The sequence below is a fragment of the Camelus dromedarius genome, chromosome 9, assembly GCF_036321535.1.
Source record: "Camelus dromedarius isolate mCamDro1 chromosome 9, mCamDro1.pat, whole genome shotgun sequence".
Lineage (NCBI taxonomy): Eukaryota > Metazoa > Chordata > Mammalia > Artiodactyla > Camelidae > Camelus > Camelus dromedarius.
In genome coordinates this window covers 29,095,477-29,108,623 of record NC_087444.1, presented here as the reverse complement: position 1 = coordinate 29,108,623, position 13,147 = coordinate 29,095,477, and the positions used below count along the sequence as shown (strand labels likewise).

At 43.9% G+C, this 13,147-nt stretch overlaps 1 protein-coding gene and 1 non-coding gene across 5 annotated transcripts in view; one reads left to right on the top strand and one right to left on the bottom strand.

Moving 5' to 3' along the window:
• Nucleotides 1-13,147, top strand: part of WWOX (WW domain containing oxidoreductase) — a 901,973-nt gene that overhangs the window by 54,863 nt on the left and 833,963 nt on the right. The gene's annotated exons all lie outside the window — the stretch shown is intronic.
• On the bottom strand, nucleotides 12,691-12,797 carry LOC116155039 (U6 spliceosomal RNA). The gene has a single exon (XR_004139068.1). It is a non-coding gene; the product is annotated as a U6 spliceosomal RNA (small nuclear RNA).

Below are 13,147 nucleotides of genomic sequence, written 5' to 3'. Positions count from 1 at the left end.
CCAGACCAGCATTACTGTTGTGTGTGTCATCAGAGGACTGGCCTATCTTTTCCAAGGACTTAGCCAAAGATTGTATTCATGGGGATGTGCATGTTTCTGTTCCTGATTTAAGGGTACCCATGGCTCCCCAGGAAACAGAGCTTCCCCGGTGGCTTTTGTAATCCAGCGGAGGTGATGAACCTCCCTCCCCAAAGGAAGCTCCTCCCAGACTCCCATCTCAAGCAGTGTATAGTGTATTTACTGTTCCACTGAAGCTACCTCTTTGACCTTTCTTGTCATGGGCTCGGGAAAGATTCTTTATCAGATAATAAATTATTCATTCCTCTTGTAGACATAAACAGTTGATAAAATATTCTGAGTTTTCTCTGTCTCCGGCATGCCTCAACCTTGTGATTGGTACTTTTCCTTTCAGTTTTCCATTTCATTCCTCATTCTGAAAAGTTTGCATTGACTTAGTCTAGCGTGTTATTCATTGTCTTTGATCACTGTCTCCGTGTCTTCATTGTTTATGTGTGTGTGTGTTTTGGTTTCTTCACTCAGGTCTTGAACTGAATCTTTCAAACTTTATATGCATTGTAACGTTTGCATCACGAGGACTGTGATTCACTTCTGAGTTTTAAAGAGTGAAAGTCAGGGTAGATGGCCAGCTCCAAACCCACACTCCCGATCGTGGGAAACCCAGTACAAATGCATCCTTGCATTAATGTGGGGCCCCTGGGTTCTTGTTAAGCAACTTGGACATTGTTTGAAGAGATGGAGTTCGTCTTCAGGTGGTGTTCAGCCAATGGTCGAAAACCCTGTTTCTGGGCACTAGGCATTTAGGCTCCATTATTTAAGTGAAAAAAAGTATGCCCAAGACTGTTTTTCTTATTTATTATGGGGCATTTACAGAGAGTCTCAGACGTGGCAGCTGTTAGATTAAACAGAGAGGAGAAGCAGCCCTTGGGCCAATAAAGCCTTCTACGTGAGAACAAAGAGATACAGCCAGTCTGAGGATGGGGCACACATGCTCCAAAAGGTATAGGATTATTTGAAGCATGTATTTAAAATAGACTAATTTTTAATTTATAAGGAGGCAGCCCAGAGGAGTGGACGGAGCCTCAGCTTTGGAGTCATACAGACCTGGGATTGACTCCTGGTTCAGACATGTGCCCGTGGGGTGTCCTGGGCAAATTCGTTATGTCACTGAACCTTGGTTTATTTACCTGCAGAATGAGAACGGTGCTAATAATGGCTCTCAGGTTTCCTCAGGATGAGCCAAAGTCACATACATACTCTCTTGTACAGAACCTAGCACGTTGTAAAGGCTCAGGAGAAAAATGGTAGTTTTGGGAGAGGTGGACTTGTTCAACACAGATCCTTAAATTAGACAAAGACTCTCAGAAATCTTGTTGGAAAATGTGTTTCCCTGAAACTTTTTTTTTTTTTAAATAAATGATCAGAGTACTGGGAAATAGTTAAGCCTCTCTTCATCTTCCCATCAGTTTGTAAGTTAATCTTGAGATGAGCCAAGGTCAGGAGCAAGGGCTCCTTCCATTTCTAGGGGGCACAGAGGTGGCTGTTCATGTCCCCGGTGCCCACGCCCTGGGTCGGAGCTGCCTGGTGTTTGCGGAGGCAGGCGTTAGTGCAGGCGAGAAGTGGAGCTGGCAGAACCAGCTCTGTGCACCTGGGGGCTCACCTGGCGCTAGTCTCTTCCACTTTGTAACTGAGAGATGAGACGCAACTGGATTTTGAAGATCCCAGAATTCTTAGTAGTGGCTGTGGTACCTTTCATATCTGTCCACACATTCTGTGATAGTCCTCCTTTCAGAGGTGGCGCCTAATTCTCCTCCCCTCGCATGTGGGCTGGACTGGGTGACTCACTCTTCATGAGCAGAATGTGGCAGGAGTGATGGAGTAGGACCTCCAGGAGAGGTCCTGGAAGGCCGGTGGCTTCCTCCCTGCTTGCTGTCCTGAATCACTCACTCGGGGGGACGCCAGCCACCTTGCTGGGAGGATGCTCAAGCATTGGCGTGGAGAGCCCTGGGGACAAGGCTCTCGCGTGAGCCCTCTTACATTCCTTTGGCCTTGCAAGCTTGCAGCTGACTGTGGCTGGGGATTGTTGGCAACCTCATCGGAGATCTCGAGTCAGCACCATTCAGATTCCTGACCTGTAGAATCTTGGTGAGATGTGACATGCTTACTATTTTAAGCCACTACACTCTGGGACTGGTTTTTGCACAGCAGTGGGTAACAAACATTGGGCTCACGGCCTTAGAGAGAGAAATGATCTCTGGGAGCAATTGGACAGCAAGTTCAAAGGACAAGAGAGGAGGACTCACCTAGCAAGTGCCTCTAAGTGCAAGGAATCTTAAGGTCTTAGGGTGGCGTGGACCATCCAGATCACCTCGTCTGACCTCTTCCCAGTGTGCAGACCACTTACACAACGTCCCTGAACAGGGATCATCGGCTTCGGCTTCGGGCAGCCCATCCTGCTTCGGCACACCTCTTAGAGAGTTGTCCCTTACGTTGAAGCCAGAATCCTCTTCCGAGTTCTGCTGGGCTGCCTCTCATCAGAACCCAGCTAACACTCTCATCTCTCAAATTCCCTCAATAATAAATCCAAAGTGATTGAAGACATCAGGTTATTCGAAGTTGGTAGTGAGGCTGGCCCCTCTCATTTCTTGGCCACTTGTGTCCCTCTTTTATTGAGTTTGGGATGCACGTGGTAAGGCTTAGCAGCTGAGGAGAGCCCTGTCTGCTTTGGTACCCTTCAGAAGAACCTAGAGGCAGAGCCCAGACCCCTCGTGCCTTCCCTGGAGTTAATGAATCAGTGCGAACAAAGCACAGTCTCCTTTTAAATGACTGAAGGACAATGTACTCATATACCCGGCAATTCTCAGATTCTAATTGTTCCAGCCATGAAGTGATCTGGAAACTGGGTAGCTGGGAGAAACTTCAATGCATCTTTGTAATGGCTTTGTTGTTGTTTATTGAGAGGGACTAATTAACTTTGATTATTGCACTAATATTATGGCACTTTGACAGCCCTTCAGATTTATGACTCTGGGAAAATAAACAAATGAAATGCAGGTGCTGGAGCAGAAAGAATAAGTTATTACTGAACTTTAATTACTTGGAATGTGTAGCCAGGAGAGAATTAGTTGATGAATTACAGGATGCTTAAAATCTACATCAAACTGTAAGCAATATGCCGACAAAAATGAAAAGGGGGGCTGGGAGGGTGCTATTTTTAAGGGAGGAAAGGATTGGGCACATCTGTAACGATTTGAATAGTGGTCCATTGATTTAATCCCTATTTCCAATGGGGCAGAAATTTACATGGTGCTGCTATTCAAAGCATGGTTCCTGACCTGCACTGTCAGCATCACCTGAGAAGTTGTTAGAAATGCAAATTCTTGGGCTCCACCTGAGACCCAATGGATCAGAATTTCTGCAGGTAGAACCCAGCAATCTCTGTCTCACAGTGCCTCCAGGAGATTCTGATGTAGTGCTAGACAATTCTCATGCCGTTTGATTTTTTTTTTTTATTAAAAGGGCAGTTACGGATTTTTACCTCTGCTTACAAAAATCGAGTGTTCTCACAACCTAGTTGAATCCTACTAACCAAGATTTTGACTGTTCAAAAAATTATACAAATACTTATTAAACAGTTTGTTGTTGAGACCAGGTGATGCTGAGTCGTGGGAGGGACGCTTGGTAATTGTAGGAGAACAGGCATCAACAAGGAGAGAAGCTGGGAGACTGAGCGGCCCTCTCAGGTGCGGTGACCCCAGTACCCCAGTAATCCACCCAGCCCTCCACGAGTGTTTGGGCCTGGCTGGGGTCCACACAGAAGAGGTCAAGTCTGGCTTCTGATGGGCACATCAGAGCCTCACACTGGCCTTTGTCCCTGCAGTCCTGGGTTTTCTTGCTTTTCCATTTAACAAGTTGCTGTTTTCATTCCCACAAAAGTTCGGCCAGTCTCCAGCCCAGGGTGGTCCTGGGACAGTGGCAGAAGTTACTGTCACTCCAGATTCTTTGTTGTCAAGCCAGCCACGAGGGTTTTATTCCAGAGACCCTTCCTTTCACATGATTTCCCCCACCGTCTGGAGCCTTCCAGATCCCCCCTCTTATAGACAGTGCCATGTACAAGAGGAACAGAAATGCATGTTGATGTTAGACTGAGCCAGACCCTTCACAGTGTAAATGTGCCCAGAGTTCACAGAGTGCCATTTAGAAGTAAATAGTGGTCATTGTAGGATTGCCTTCTCTTTGGGATGGTTCACGGCTTGTCCGGTTGGGGAATGTGAATAACTGAGAGCCGGGGGAGTGTTTATTTTCAGCTCTGGGAAAATTTGCAGTGCTGGGGGACATGCTGGGGCACCTGGCAGTGACGTTAGTGATCAGAGCTGGACTGCAGCTGGGGGACACTGTTGATGGCATACTTGCACCCCTGCCCACACAGACAGTTTTGGGGAGCCATCAAAGAGAAGCAGAAATAATTCTATGTTACTGTAAGATATATGTGAAAAAAAGTAGTTCCTTTTAGTCACATATGACCCATTGGGTTTTGCATAGCTCTTTTAGCCATTACTTTTAGGGAATATAGCAAAGGTATGAGCCAGTTTACACATGAATAATATAATAGAAAATTCAAATATGAGTTAGTGAAGTTGCTTGTCCTTTTAGGAAAAGTGTTGAGTCATGGGATCACATGGGATATGCTGTGGCTATCAAACAGTCACATTCTGGGTTTGGAAAGGACTTTCTCAGACCATCCAGTTTAACTCCCCCGTTGGACAGTTGGGAAAACTGAGGCGCAGAGAGGGTACTTGACCTGTCCAGTGTTACTTAGGAAATTATGACTTTTTTTTGAGAGAAATTATCCTATTGCCTGTTGTGAAAAAAAAAGTATATATGTTTTTTAAAAACAATATAGTTTTGCCTGTAAGAGAAATATAAGCACCCAGCACTTCATGCTCAATTGGATGGCTAGTTTAATTCTCAGTCTTGTTTTTGTGATGATGAGGAGGATAATAATATCATTAGTAAATATTATTTTAAAAATTATAATTAATTTAATTATAATTTAAAAACTATAGTTAAATATAATTGTGTGCCAGTCAGTGCCCGAAACACTTTAAATGCCTTAATTCACTCCATTTTTATGATAACCTGTGAGGTAACTAATATTATGAATCCCTTTCAGATGATAGGAGGCACAGAGAAGTTTAGGACCTTGTCCAAGCACACACAGCAAATAAGCAGAAGAGATGACATGCCGTAGGAGAGCAGAAGCCTTGCCTGCTGTATTCCTCCTGGGTTATCCCCCGTGTGTCGCATGGTGCCTGCTCAGTAGGAGGGATTTAGTAAATATTTGTTGTGTGAATGATGGAGGGGACATCAAGGTTGACTGCTGAGTCTTGGGGTGACAACCCTCCTAGTGGTAGGAGCAATGTCCTACCACTGTAGGAAGGGGCAGTTTGGTGGGTGTGTTTTTGAAAAAATCAGATCAGCAGAAGGTACGCATTACCAGACTATTTTTCTGGAGTAATTAGCTGTGTAAGTTGATTTTCACGTTGATGCCACTGAAGTGCCCCCAATTCATCACCCACCTTCTAGCTCACTGAAGGGGGATTTGTTATTTATGGATGTGGTGTTGAGTACTTCGCATCCCAGTTCTTTGAAAGTTATTGTCCTGATTTGGGTGCTCTTGGTCGGTCGGCTTCCCTGACTGTTTTGGAGAAGTGGGAGCTGGCTGCAAGAGGAGCGGGCTCAGGCATCACTTGGTTTTGAAGGATAGGATCAGCTCCAAAGGCAGAGCTGGAGAGTGGAGGGGTGTCTGTGAAAGGACTAGTGGGTGGATCCAGGAGCCTTCTGACCTTCACTCGGAGAGTGCGTGTGACCAAGACAGATAATAAGGTTGACTAGAAATCAGTCATCTCTTTAAAAATTAAAAGGCCTCCGCTGATGCTAGCTGGGCCTTTGGAGGTAAATATGAAACCTTCTCATTTCCTGTTACTTTGGTCAGGAAACCAGCTGGGGCTGGCTTTGCTCCTGATGTCCCTTCCCCTTCCGGGTGATAAGTGACTATCCTGAAGCCTGTCGAGACAGAAGGATGCTGAAAGAGATGAGTGGAGAGAGAGACAGAGATAGAAACAGAGCTGGGGGTGGGGGACAGACGTACAGGGAAAGATGGACAGACAGACAGGCACATGAGAGAGAGAGAGGAGAGAGGGAGGAGATGGAGACTTAGGGGAGGGACGGTGGTCAAGGCACAAAGGCGGAGAGATGGAGAGATGGAGAGAGAACCACTCTCCGGGGCGTTTTCATGGAGCTTTCTCAGTGCCGGCCTCTGCGCTGTGGGTTTGACCACTGTTTTCTGCGCTCTCTGATCATTTCTTGCTTAGAAAGGAGGAAATTAGAATTGTTGAGCTATGATTTGTTTTAATCAGAAAGAAATTGTCTAACATAAATCTCCTGGTGAGTGCTGGAAAAGCCCTAAAGCGGCCAGGAAAAAAAAATATCAATACTTTGCAAAGGAGGAATGATTGTTCCAATTCATGGCTTAATTGACTTTAAGCCTTAATGAAACTCAGGCCCGAGCGGGCTGCACACACTTGGTGGCTGCGATCACCAGTGAAAGCTACACAGGGAGAGGAGGAATTTAGGGTGGTTATTTGGTTCTTTGCTATTGATGCAATTTTCTAATTGAGTGGGGCTACCTAATACCAGATAGTAATTTTTTTTCCTGTGAAGAGAGTAAATTTTCTTTCTTACTAGCACAGTAATTTATTTTAAATTATAGCTTTTTTCTATTGGAAGCATCCATTTATGTTAGATTATCGTTCCCCAAGTGAAATTTAACTAATGCTGTATAATTAAATATAGATTTTTTTTTAAAAAAAAGACAGTATATATTTTAAATTTATAAGTGGACAAACTGGGAGTATATGAAGACTTTATTTAAGAGGAGTAAATAGCCGACCTGATCAAAGTGATGGCTGTCGGGAAGGGTTCATTTGGTGTCAGTGTGTCCCTATGCAGTGCCAGGCACCTTCTCAACATGGGATGCTAAAACTTGCTTATTTACTTCAGCGTTCTAAAAGGACTGATCTATAAAACATAGGTGTGTAAGCAACAGACTTGGGATCTTGTCTGCCTGAAGTTGAATCCTATCTCTGCCCCTTACGAGCCAGGTGACCTTCACTTCTGGTTGCCCGAGTTTCCTCATCGGTAACATGGGGATGCTGATAGCACCCGAGTCCCAAGGTGGTGAAGATTAACTGAAGTCTTGCACATCAAGTGCTTAGGGTGGTGCCTGGGGACCTGGTGTGTGTTGTACAAGTGCTAGCAAAGATAAAAAAATCATTTTGGTTTTTAAATATGCATGCATCACAGCATCCGTCAGTCATATCACACGTTGATTGTTAGCTGAAAGTCTCCTTATTTAAGCAACATTTACTGAAACTTTGTTACATTCCAGGCATCTCCTTGGACTCTGAGCATATGTAGATACATGAGATGTCCTTGCCCTCAGGGAGTATAAGTGTGTTGACAAACGCATAAATTAATAATGATAATAATAACATCAGCACTCTACTCGGGGTGTGGCTGGAAGGAGGAGGACAGGACTGGTTTATGTCCCGAGTGCAGTAATACTTGGGCAGGAGCCGATGCAATGCCTGTGTCTCTCATCACTTTTGGATGGTGTAGGACCAGCTGCTTAGAAGCATGAGGGTTTTTCTTTGACTCCAGCCATCAAGTTAGTGGCTGCAAGCTTAGATTTTGGAATCGGCCCAACCCAGGTAGGAATCCTGGCTCTGCCATCCACTGACAGGGAGTTCTCTCAGTCGAGGTGCCAGCCTTCACCCCGCCACATGCCTCTCCATTTCAGTGTAGAAAGTAGGGAGGTTGCATCCCCACAGAGGATGCTTGTCAGGACTACGTGAGGTGACAGTGCCCTGTTGGAGGCCTGCACTCAGTTACACCTGCCAGTGCCGCTCTCCGTGCCCACAGCTTCTGGGCGTCCTTCTCCGGGCTCTCCAGGCTTGGGCACCAAGGCGTTCCTGCCCACCCCACTTCCCGTCTGCAGCTCTGCTGTTCATGAGGGGCTGGCCTCCTCCATGCCAGACAGAGCCGCACCCGGTAGATGAGCTCTGTGCTCAAACAAAGCGTCCTTGCTGCGGCGTTGGATTTTGTAGGACAGCAACAGTTTCTAGAAACCTCTGGTCCATGAGCCAATTTGGAGAAAATTGAATTGTTCCCTGTGCCTCTTGGCTTGCATCCTAGAAGGCTGCACAAACACTTCGGGCAGGCTTCAGCGACTTCACATCAAGGACTCCATCACGGCACCAAAATAAAAGCACCCCTGTCGCTCCCTGCGCACAAAGCCGGAGCGTGTGCTTGGCACAGACCTCGGCCGTGGCACTAGCAGCTCCTCCCACTGTATCGGGAGGCACTGCGGCAGGCAGACCCACTTACCATGCCCAGTGCTTCTCCCTGTGAGGATGGAAGGAAAAGCAGGAGCTGTCAGGATCCTCAAATGTCCACATGCACCTCCAGCTAGAGGTAGGATGGGTCTCATGAAGGGTTCAGAGAAGTGATTTTGTCTTCAAATTTGTCGAGCTGGGCTAGGGAGAGGCCACTGCTGTGATTCACTCCGTAGTTTCTCATTTTGTCAGAGAAGCTGACCTCACAGCACCACGTCACTTTCTCCTCAGCAAGGACCTTTCTGTAGACATGGTCGTGAATTTGGTAACTAAAAATCATAAGGGTTTTATGATTTGTGGAGCATTTATATGTGAAAGAAAATGGATGAATTAAAAATATTTAAACAGCTCAGCCGGCACCCACATGGATGAATCCTTGAGATCTATTTTCTTCCCCCTTCATACTATAAACATATGGCATGAATTTTCTGCTCTCATTACAGATGTTGAGAGAAGGCAAAGACAAATATTTATATTACATTCATGTTTTACAGTAAAAACACTGTTCGGTTTGTTTATACAGTTCCACTGTTACAGTTTTTATGGTTGGTAATGAAACCACTGTAAAACCGAGCCTGGGTTATATAGCAGATGCGATAAGCCCCTCAGACTCAGGGAGATACCCTGGATGGAATAGCTGATGTCACACGTGCGGAATCAACCGCTGAGTTATGTGTTAGGACAGGCCAGGCTCTGCTGTAATAACAAATAGCCTCGGAAGCTCTGGGGCTGAAAACATCTGAGGTTTATTTCTTGTTCCAATGACATACGTTTCTATCACGAGTTGCTTGGAAGGCTCTGCTCAATGGGACCTCAGTTACCTACCCGGAAGCAGCCAGCAATGCTGGATGTTGTGACAGAGGAGGAAAAAGGTGTGCTGACCGTGCTCTGCCCTTGAAGCTCTGCTCAGAGGTGACACTGCTACATGGCTCATGTTCCATGGGCCAGCGCGCATCTTGTGGCCTTGTGCCACCTCCAGGCGCAGAGGGGCACACACCTCCCCTGTGCATGAAAGGAGGTGGAGAATTAGAGTATCAGAGAGCAGCCCTAAGGACTTCCAGTTAATTCAAGTCTTTTTGTAGTTACTTAACTGATACTCTGTTTTGAATGCAACTTTGACTCAGAAGGGAGCAAGGAAGTTGGTTTCCAGAGACCCTCCTGCCCATCATCCCCAAAGGCTTTGCAACTGATGAGACTCTGTCTTCATGTTACGATATCCGGGATGGAAAGGACTCATGGCTGTCCCCAGGAGTATGTCACGATGCAGGAGAAATTTCACATCCACAAAGCTTCTTCAAGCTGAGCTGTGATTTTGGCTGTGTTTGTGTGAGTGTGTGCCTGTGCGTGCGTGTGTGTGTTTTATACGTTTATTTCTAGAAGCTCATCAGTAAACTGCACTCCTTTAAGATTACATTCCCCTCAGGTGGTGGGCACTGCCACCATCAAATGGGCATACAATGCTGGAGATGACCACTCATCCAAAGGAAATAAAAAGGTGTAATTACGAAAAGAGCTCAAAGTGAATTTTCACAGCCCCTTGAAAGTGGTGTTTAGAGCTGAACTGCCCAGTGTTGTAGCCAGGGGCTGACACGTGGCAGTTGAGTGCTTGAGATGTGCCTGGTCCAGGCTGAAGTGATCTGTAAGTGTGAAATGAAATACCTGTCAGATTCTGAAGACTTAGTATAAAAATGTAAACTATTTTATTAATATATTTTATACTGATTCCATGCTGAGATGATATTTTAGATACTGTCTTAAATATTAATTTTTCTTGTTCCTTTTTACCTTTTTTTTATTTTTGGACTTGGCTACTAGAAAAATTTAAATTACATGTGGGACTTTCATTATTTTTATTGAGCAGTACTGATCTAAAGGGTCAGCGTCAGGGAGGAAAAAAAGAATAATTTGGTATCTTTCACAAATCCCTAATTGCCAGAACTCACAGTTTAACCTGGCAGTTTATATCCTTTGACTTGTTGCCATTTTCTACTTAAAAAAATTTTTTTTAAAATTTTAAAATAATGTCGACTCTCATATAAATTGTAAAGTCTAGTACAGAGAGTTCCTGGGTACCCTTCACCCAGCTTGTCCCAATAATAACATTTTCTATAACCATACCACAAAGATCAAATCTAGGAAACTGACATTGGTACAGTATTATAAACTAAAGATTTTATTCATACTTAACAAGTTTTTACATGTACTTATTTATGTGTGTGTGTGTGTTTAGCTCTTGAAATGTTATAAATATAGGCTTGTGTAACCACTACCACAGTCAGGATACTTCAAGAAACACCCTTTATCTTAGTTTTTATTTTTTAAGTTACTTCTTAATTAGGGTTGTTACTGAGAGTAAAACTTGTGGGCAGCTCAGAAGCCAAAGCTGCTCTTGGCTCGAAGATCCATTGATTTGCCTGTCCATCTCCCCACTCAGAACGTGGCTGAGTTATCCCAAGGTCTGCCGGAGGTGCTGGGCAGACACAGAGAAGAAAAGCCTGCCCTCCGGAAACTCACGGCTTTGGAAGGGTTACAGAAGCTGAGAAGTGGTGTAATAGAAACTGGTGCCCTGATCTGCCAAAGAGAAGAGAATGGCACAGGACCTTTTCTCCCCCAAGTTTCAGGACCTAAATCTCTTGTCCTTCCTTGACTTCACCTTCAGCAGAGTGAGAGTGGTTCAGATCAGTCTAGAAGGTAGTTACTCTCTCACCCAGTTTTAAAGGAGAGAGGAACGCCATCCCCTTCAGTAGGCAGTTGGTGTGATCCATTCAGGCCAGGTGTTCTGGAGCCGACTTGCAGGGTTTCAGGTTGTTCGTTTGTTTCAGAAAGAGCCTCATAAATTGCATTAGGTGATTTCAGAAATAGTTAATATTTGTTATACTGGAATTTTTTTTTTTTAAAAGAGGGTTAACTAGGTTTTGTTTGTACAGCTATTTAAAGCAGTCTTTCTTGATATTTGTGTCCCAAGATTTATATCCACTTCTTGTTGTGAAGGTGGAGGACGGTTTGTCATAATTTGAAACATGCCGGGAGGCCATAGAGCAGCCCCCGTCTGCGTGTTCCCCGGGTTGAACCACCCAGGCACCTGAGACCTACGTGGTCAGTCTCCCCAGCTGCCCTTTCTGTTTTCCCACGTCCTTTTGAAACATGTCTAGTTGTAGACACACTATTCCTCGGTTTACCTTTTCCTGAAAAAAACAGGATTACGTCACCAGCTGTACAGCGTATACATTGTATAGCAGTTCTCCGTTTTATTAATCTAGGAGTGTGTCCCCCTCCCCACCCGAGGACAGAGCCTTATTTACGATGCTCATTTTCCACCTCAGGATCTGTTGTGACTTTGGAAATCTTAAACAAACAAGAAGTAGTTTTAAGCATAAAATCAGGGACCATTGGAGTCCCCTGTGAGGATGGAAGAGAAACCTAGTATCTTAGAGCCCCAGTTTCCATGTGTGTCAACTGAAGAGATGAATAATGACACTTGTCGTGGGACGTGTTGTGTTGAAATTCGAATATCCTGTGTTTGATGTCGTGTGAGGCACACTGGTGCCATTCCGTAAGCTTGATTTCTGTCCACGTGATCATTATCTACTTGTAATAAAAATAGAGCCACTAAGCATAGGAACTGGCCCACACGGGTATTCAGTGAATGACTCCATTTCAGCTCTTTTTCCCTATTTGTTGAATGAGTGAATGAATGAATGGATGGATAGATGAATGAATGGATTTGAATTCTCCAGTCTCAATTAGCTTTCTTTTTTTTTAGTGGGACAAAAAGTATTATTGTTTTATTTTCATCTGTCAAAATGTTCTGTACTTTTTCATGTAGTTTTACATTTTCAGCTGATTTTTGCAGAAGCCCCTTGCTTTGCTCATCTCTAGGTATAAGGAACGAAATAAACAGTGAAATTAAAAGAATATTTTTGGAGATGCTAGTTTATTAAAAAAATGAACATTGAACTCATTACACAATCAGTTCATTTGCAGAAATAAAAAAATAATTAATAAAGAATGTACACTTTCCATATACTACTTCAGTGTTTTCCACAACAAAGGACTAAAATTTATTTTTATTATTACTATTGAATCACTGATTATTAGCATTAATCATTAATTGGTTCAATTTTTTTTCTTACTGTTATGTTGCTAGTAAAGCACACACTTAATGTCTTTTAAAAAAAATACCATGTTTAATTAACTTAGTTGGTCAAGTCATTCAAAAAATATGGAACACTTCATGAATTTGCGTGTCATCCTTGTGCAGGGGCCATGCTAATCTTCTCTGTATCATTCCAGTCTTAGTATGTGTGCTGCCGAAGCGAGCACTCAATTAGCTTTCTTATTGAAGGTTGAAAGAAACTCTGAATAACTGTAATAAACCATGTGGAACCAAATCAGAAAACAAAAAAATGCATGGAAGCTAGATGAATTTTGTTATTTCCCTTCTTATTCCATTTTTTTCTGTAAGTCTTTATTTTTGTATGATGTAAATGATTGGGTTTAAGCAGAATACTTCATAGATGTGGGCGGGTTTCAGGGTTTTAAATGACATGAAGGGTGTTTCCCAGGCATTTAAGACCTCCTAAGGCTTCCATTTCCATTAAGCATTATGGACGCGTTCCAAGAATTTAATTAATATAACATCTCTTCGTTCATTGTAATTCCTCACTAGGGTT